Below are 8,994 nucleotides of genomic sequence, written 5' to 3'. Positions count from 1 at the left end.
GAATGAACCTACGACTGTCTTCAAATCCTATAGTAGGGTCGATCCTGTTCTCCTTATCCAGAAGTTATCATGTCTGCGAGTATGTAACCTTTTCTAGGGACGTTTCATTTCCTGCTTTTATGTGACATGGGTTTCTGTAAAAATGAGGTGAAAGTGGACGTCAGAAGCATGAACCGGATTAACAGAAACGGAAGATCCGTCTAAGGAAGTTGGGGAACCCTAATTCCGAAGCAATGGTGTAAGTAGGGCCTTGGATATCGAGGACACGAATAATATGCGGACCTGCTCTGGCTACTGGCTATTATGGAACTCCATCCCGGGAGTTATATTGCCTTACACATTCTATACCTACATCTAACCTTGCGATTGTGGGGATCAACTCAGTTGGGGTTCTCTGGACCTTTTCCGACAGCTCATTGCCTGTTTTTAAACAGGGGCTGTCTGTCAGTATGAAATACTCATGTGTTGGTCAAACGAACTTAGTTGGAAAATTTCCAAAATCTGTGTTTCTATAGGTTATGCGTACTGACTAGAGGGTTCTAGCATCAGCAACAACCTAGTTTGTCAAAAAACCACCTTCCAGCTGAAGAGAAAATTAGGGAAAGATGCTTGATGAGTAGGACATGAATTGCGTAAATCTACGGCAGGTGCACGAGTCCCCTAAGATCAAACATCGACTGATAATAAATCAAGTGTTGAGTGACTGGCAATGTGTCAATTACCTCATATCTGGGGCTACAATAAACTAAACTATGCAGCAGCTCTTGTTCCCTGCATTTCGTACATTTCACTCTCATGAGATATGGTATCAATAACAGTAAAGGAAACAGTATCCAACAAATAAGGTCGATCATGCTTTACACTTGCGGGTTTGGCCAACTTTTAGTTACATGGAGTTTTCAGAATTAAGTTACTTATCGTATACAGAATAGATCAGCAACGTTCCTGTCACGGCGAATACATCCAGCATGAAAGGGTCCATTTGTACACTTACCTACGATCGCTTGTCAAGCAGACCCAAAGACTAATTTAATGGCACTGTGCTGCTCTAAAAGTGATTTTGAAGCGTTATCACTCAAAATTCACAAATTTGAGAATCATTTTTCTCCAGCTTCTAATTTCAGCCTCGTATTGTTCAACACCTCGTCTTTTCACATGGCCAGCGAGAGACGAGCCTTTTTGAACCAGAAACCCTGGCTTTTCAGCTTATAACCATTACGCAGAGAAGAAACCGTCAAAGAGAGTGCAAACAATACAGATACAAAGGCTAGCAAATGCGTCATTACTTCCTGTAACTTGACTGTAATTAACTCATTTGAAGTGAAAAGATAGTCCTTATACGTTACGGACGAAAAACTGAAAGTTTTACTCGATTGTGAACAACAGTTTTTTTTTTCTTTTGAAATAGCACTGAAAGTAGTGCAAGAATATCTACTTAATACGTTAGATTACTAGGAATATTTCATGGAATGCATATTCCTTCAAGACTCAATACATCAATTGAACCCCCATATACATCTTTAGTTTGGGAACCCCCTTTTCCCTTATTTTTATTTCAGTTCAGCGATACTGGGACAACATATAGTTCCCAAATTAGATGAGAGAAACAACTACAATTATCAAGACCGGCAAACAAATGGAAAGCCCTGAATTAAAGCTCGTCAGATGGTTCTTGTACTTATAAGGGTTTCATCATCACAACAATTCGAAAGACATTTGCCACGTCCCACTTCCACTATAAAACCCAAATGTGCGCTTTATCACAAATCCCAAATACGCGCATCCCTTGATAAACAAAGTTTCTGATTCGACATAACAAATACGACGGCACTGCTACGAAAATTGGTAACACTGTCAGGACTGTATTGTTAGATAAGAAACCTCATTGTCGTAGAAATATAATAATTGAGATCAGTTCCTGAATTGTTTAACCCAACCTTTTATCCATCTCTGCAAGTTTCACAAAACTCCTATCTTTTCAGGGAAATAAAATGCAATCATACACTAAGCTTGAAGGTGTGAATATGTATGGATTGTAATCAGATTCAAGAAAACCTTAGAAGTCATTTTTACTACTTTTACTGGACTATCATGAGTGCTATTCTAGGGTAAACAGCACTTCTCACGAAGGACACCATATACGAATGGCAGCTATTCCTCGTTATATAGAATATTTCGTGACTAATATCTAATCAAATACTTATAGCTGTTGTCTTCCGCACCCCTTATAAAACTCCCAATGTGTCAACAACGTTCCGACAGATATCTAGGCGGCTATCGAAATGTTGCAGCTCAAAGCGAACAGTGCATGACCAAGACAACTGTACGAAGCTTACTTATGGTCGGCCTGTAATGAACAATGTCCAAGTTCATCTCTCTTTGGGGGGGGGTCGAGATGACCAACCAATTATTGCATAGTACCGCAAATATTATTTACGAAATGTGTGTTTTGGTATGATCTTTGTGAGTAGTTCAAAGAATATTCTTGATGTATAGAGAAGAATATGGTGCTTGGCTTAGCCAAATTAGTCTTGGTTTTCTTGAATCGTTTTCTGCATTCAGAAGGAATCTATGGATTTTGATCGCTACATTTGTATGAGAGCGAGAGGATAAGATTGGTGGTCAAAGGAAGAGTATTGTGGTAGAATAGTAGGAATCCAGAACCTCAATTTAATGAACTGTGGTGTTTGAATGAACTGATGATTTCTTTGTACTTGTTGAATGCCTGATTTCGAATTCAAAATACATTACATTCGTTTGTGCCTATCTAGTACTTCTTGATCCGATTACGTTATTTCTGGGATTCCTAGTTCATACTATCATTCAAATAGTTCGAAACATTATATTAGCGTCGCGATGGAGCCTGCGATGGAAAAGTTAGATATTCATTCAATTTATGAAGCTTTTGAGGGTCACTTTGGAAGGTTCGAAATCTGGGCTATGACGAAGGAAGATGATGAGGATGTTAATATTGTAGCTTATTTCCTCACATTCATCGAAAAAGAAGCATATATCTTATTAAATCTCTGGCTATGCCGGAAAAACCCATTTCGCTTCCTTATACAGCTCTCAAGGAACTACTGCTAGACTATGTTCAGCATACAAATTTCGAATGCGGTAATGCAGGAAGATCTCTTTAAATGATTCATGAGGATATAAAACATTCCACTACATTACGTCACCCCAACCCGGTCCATACTCAAAGTTATGCAGATAACTCATTGAGGAGTTGCGATGCAGTTTGTGAAGATGGGCACAAGTTTTGTCAATGTTTGTTCTGTGGCAAGTTCCACTCTTTTAATTCATGTAAATCCCGTAATTCTAAGTGCTTTAAATGTGGTGGTATTAGACATATTCAGTCAGTCTGTAATACTAATGTCCATCTCATTCCAACTAATATTAAGTCTTGTAATTCTGATTCTAATAAGTCGAGTATTTATAATGACGATTTATCTTTATCGACGATTGAAATAGACAGTGTAGAGTTGTGGTGGCATTGGACCATAACCACACAATCCTCAAAGCCGAACACAAGACAACTCGGAAAATAGATATTCAATAATTAACGCGGATAAATACCTAACGATGGAAAAGGCGGGAACAAGGAATTGAATGAATTGGAGGTGATCGAATGGCATGGCTCGGCCATACAGGCGTGATTCCCACTGAATGTTACCTTATATCTTTTATTCATATTAAATATATTGTTCTTTCTCTAGCCTAAGCTTGTTCTCCACCATGTATTGGCAATTGTTACTATGTGGTGAGTTGGTATAGACGACGATATGACTTCCACGTAAGATCTTATAGATTAGGCAGTTATATCATGACAAATCTACAATTTTAGGATTAGGTCTATTATTAGAGCAGTACTAATACCATAGCAGACCATAATTCCACAGAGTCACATAGCAGTTAAGAGTCAAATGAAACTCAGAATTCTTGCGAGACAACAATTACTAATCAATCGATTTATCAGATTTCTCATGTTATTGTACCAAATATGGATTTTCCTAATGATTCACATATTTCTGATGAAATTTCTTACAAATCAGAAGAAATTATGTTGAGTGAACATAATTATGATCAAAGACCTGATGTAGTTTTGATAGATGCTAATTTTTCGAATGATCCTTTACTCTGCAATGACATTCTAAATAAATTTGAGGAAACTATTTCAGAAGAGTCAAATCCTAATGTCATATCAAATATCATCTGTCCTCTTAATGCATTTGTTTCTTGTGGTAAACTTGTTCAATGCGAACCACGAGTACTAAATGAGCTCGATTCTGATTACAATTCAGACGATTTCTCATCAACTGCTGTTCATCCTTATCACAAATCCACTTTCAATGTATACTCTAATCAATGTGAGAAATATGTTTTAAATGAAGCTACATTATTCATAACTTGGGGATATAAAGATCCGACATTATTTCGTGATGGGGGATAGTGTTGAAAAATCTATGGTTCGAATTCTAGATAATAATGATTTCATTACAAAATCGACATACTGATTGTATACAATTCCAGGTGAGTCTGTTCCGATTTCAGTTGTTAATTCTCATGCTACTGAGTGTATTCTAGATAATACAGAGTTTTTATCCAATATAATGTCGGACAGACTCAGGATGAACTTAAGAAGAAGACGTACAACCCATTACAGACAATTATATTCCATTTTAAGCTGTGGCGGATGTGGTGTTTGAATTAACTAATGATTCTTTTGTACTTGTTGATTGCTCGATTTTGAATTCTAAAGACAATACATTCGTTCGTGTTTTTCTAGTACTTCTTGATTCATTTGCGTTATTTCGGGAATTCTTAGTTCGTACTATAATTCAAATAATTCAAATTATTATACAGCCACATGCTTCGTCCGATCTTATAATGCCTAAATGGTTATAAATTTGTGTAGGTTTGACACTTCTAGATTCGTTGCACTACTTACTCGGGCTGTTACTGACTACAATCTTAGGGCTTTTCCTCCGCGGAAAATTCCCCGGTTTGTTTACAGAGATCCGTTCTTTAAGCTAGTGTTAGTTGGAGTCCAGCACGTAGTGGGACGCTGAAGTCATTGCCTCTCTGACCTCTTTAAGGTCATTTCTCATAGTTATTTTCTCTTCCGGTAGTTCACATAGGTCTTTGGAACTGTTGCCGAGAGCTGTCACGAACTAGCTAAGCTGATTAGCACATTGAAGAAAGTCTGCACTTAACTTTCGTAGTGTTATTTATCAACTGTGCGCCTGAACAAAACAGGCTCTCAAGAATAAAGAAAATTAAAAATCACTCCACAGGCTGCGACAACTGAAATGTACCTATATAGTCTCTTGTCACACCATAGAAGCGAGAATTCTATCATGAAATTATTGGTGCACACGAGTGGGGATCCCATTATCATCCCTAAGAATAGAACCTATCTGAGACGACTGACTTAACCATTTGCACTTAAACCTGTCAAATAAACGAAGACTTCAACGTCTGGGCAAATGATTTTGATACTAGATCGAGGGTTTAAAAGATACTTCGCCTTGATGTTCACTATGTCAAACTCAAACATCTTGGAGAGATACAAATCTTTGGTCTGTACCAAAAAAATGCCGTTTATCATTCAGTGGAACTTTGAGCTTCACAGGTGACAATAGAAGTACGCATTCCAGCGGTGACAACTGAAAGGTTTCGAGATAAACACGCAGAGATTTTAAACTTAACCAAAAGAATCCCTTAGACTTCCAGGGTCAGCCAAAAACAGCGCACGAAAATAAAACTCATGACACTTTTGTGCTTAAATGACACAGGAGATTAGTCGTCGGTAGACTGAGAATCACTGAATGCGAATTCGAACATATTCTACAGTTGAGTATTCTCCTCTCCTCTAATAGCTAACGGACATTACGTCTACAGCGTGTTACTCTACTGCTCGGAAATCTACACATGTCCTTCACCAACGATTCCCTGAACTTCCGCCCACAAATGAGGCACTTTATTATGGACAACCTGGTATCTAGACCGATCATGGATATGACAGACCCTCATTATCTTAAATATTGATATAACCAAATGATAGAACACATGGTTTACCCTCCCCCATCATACATTGATTACTAGTTATGCACTTATGCTCCTACTCCTCACTTTCAGATTTCAAACCTCTCTAGTGGTTAAAATTGCATTATTCTTCCTAAGTGTGATGTCCTTTTCTCTATGACAGATAACTCACTAACCCCATGGATGCTGATCAATTATGGTCAATCATAAGAAGCTTATAATGTCCCAAATTCTTATGAGTCGCTCTATGTCTTGTTTTCTGACCCCGAAAATTTTACGATTCTAAACTCTTGCATATTCTTTGATTTGCTATTTATCCTTAACATAACTAAACCACATAATTTGACCTGTTTTTCAAGTTTTACCATTAGTTATCTTCACAGCAGCGTGATATATTGAATGGATATCTAACCCACAATACAGAGGCATCGACCATCTAATTTACTTGTGACATAGAACTAGTAGAGACAGTGTATTCCAACAAAGAGCTCGGATTAAAGCAATATTCATGCACACCACAAACGTAAGAGAGCCTAACATCACAAAAGGAGGGGGGTGGCGTTACTGACCAGCAAACATGATGGTGGGGAGATAGCTTCGATCCACCCATGTCTGTTGGGTAGAACATTCTGTTAAATCACAGCTCCTTATGATCACGTGTAATGTCACGGACCAATGGTATAGATGTTAATTTATTATACAAAATATCTTTGTGACGTTGAACTGGTTTTACTTTCTATCCAGTAATCCTATTACAAGCTAAACTAGACAATTTGCTATAAACGAAGCCTGATCATGACCCTTTAAAGTCAATAAAAATAAAAATGAGCTGACATAGCTTCCATAAAAAAGGGAGATAGCCATTTGCGTATCAGAATACTGTTTTCAGTACTATATTTTAAAACGTCACATAATCCTATACTTTCAGCTTCTTTTTGAACCACGTCCATTTACACATTTCTTTGTCCATTTACACCATATTTCCACCTGTTTTCTTGAACCTACTAGAATGCTCTTGCATAAAAAGTACCTTATTAACAGAAAATTGGACTAAGTAGTCACACCTTCACTATTTAACCACAAATGACTCATTTTCAATATGCATGAACGTTGTATGCTTTGTTTCTTGTCTTTTCTTTTGTTTACCCTCTTTTTCAGCCCCGTAAAGATATGTAACCAATAACGCATATTATTATTATTATTCACAAACATCTTATGGGTACATGAGTGTTGTGAAGAAACCATTTCGGGTTACTTCAAAAATGTAATAATACACAAGTTTCAATAATGTTAGCACTATATTTGCCATATTTGAAAAAACAGAGTAATAATAATAGAATAATAATAATAAAAATCAGGTTCTGTGTAATTGAGAAGAAAATTGAATTGATTTTAAAGAAGGAACGAGGAAACGGGTGACTTTGTCCCGCTCCATCATTAATGCCTCGGATGTTCCATTGAGATATACAGTCTACGTCTATAGAAGCTCTCAAATTTACGTGGATTTGTAACAGCTTTACTTGATTAGTTGAGTATCGACCTCTAATAACTAAGTACATGTCAAAACAATAGAGTTCAAGCATCCATTCACTTCCTTATTTTGTATAGACATTATATTTCCTATTACCTTGTATTAAATTTTGAAAAGCTTTATGTATTTGTACAGGCAATCACCGGCTCCATTGTGACTGTCACGCGATCTATATGAAGACCTATTCTCCAGTAGTCTGGTTTCTTCTATCAATAAAACGAGGATTACCTACAGGCACGGAACTGGTGAACCCGACGTGATTTGAGCACGCAGACTTCCGATTATCAGTTGCACGTCTCAGCGCAACCTCCATAAAGCGGGCCAACTGTCATATTGACAACACTTGTCTTACTAATACTGTGGTGTGTGCTACTTATATTGATATAAGTAGTATATGTCGCGAGTTAAAACGTAATATCTGGCAGCAGAAGATGAGGTGAAGATCAAGAAAGGAAGAGCGAGTGCACAATGGAATTTGTAAGAAAACGCATGTACAATGGAATGGGAGACAATGGATGAGTGTTTGCAACGGAAACAGTCCAGTTTGATATGATGCATTAATATTTTGTAAATTGACGATTGACTTTATGGTATTCAGATTTTATTGAGATAGTCTGTAATTTTTGTGCTAAATACATTCGATTGTCCCCAGTCGTGTTCTTGTTCACTACAATGCTATTTACATTCATACGTGAGAAGTATTATCCCTCATACTTTTGTGACCAGTGTACCTTATAAAATATCAAACTAACTGAGTAGCCCACCATAGTGAAGATTATGTTCTGTAATAATTTGATCTTGCCTGTAAACTGGCATGCCTCATGTAACAGGATGTTATTTGAGAACAAATTATTATTATTATTTGTAGTAGTAGTAGTAGTACGTGATCATTGGCTCGTAACTACAAAGAGATCGGAAATCGGTCTAAAATACACGGGGAATGTAGCCAAGGCAAACTCAACTCTCCAGTTAATGAGTAGACAACTTGGGTCAATTACTCAAGAGTTGTTCTTAGGATTGTTCAAAATGTACGCACAGCCCCACATTGAAATCCACCATGTCACTGCCCCCTTTCTTCTCCTGGAACTCGAATTATCACTTTATTTTTTAATATTACAACCAGTTGGCCTCCTTTCTGGTAATGTGATAGCTGCTGGTATCTGCGATCCCTACTGCTTTGAGATAAACGAACTCACTCGGACTACAAAACAGGTCCACAGTTAACTATCAAACTGGTTAAAATTATTGCACTCAAGTGGCTTGACTACCACCCATTGGACATTACCAAATGCATGGAACTGTACTGAAACAAGAGGAAGAGAGGGCGAATAAATCAACTGGCTTATACCATCTCGTGACAATGACGTTGAATATTGAATACTGGCGTGTTTGTTTCTCAACGACAGAAAACCAGG

The sequence above is a fragment of the Schistosoma haematobium genome, chromosome 4, assembly GCF_000699445.3.
Source record: "Schistosoma haematobium chromosome 4, whole genome shotgun sequence".
In the NCBI taxonomy this organism is placed as follows: domain Eukaryota; kingdom Metazoa; phylum Platyhelminthes; class Trematoda; order Strigeidida; family Schistosomatidae; genus Schistosoma; species Schistosoma haematobium.
This window is presented reverse-complemented; position numbering follows the sequence as displayed.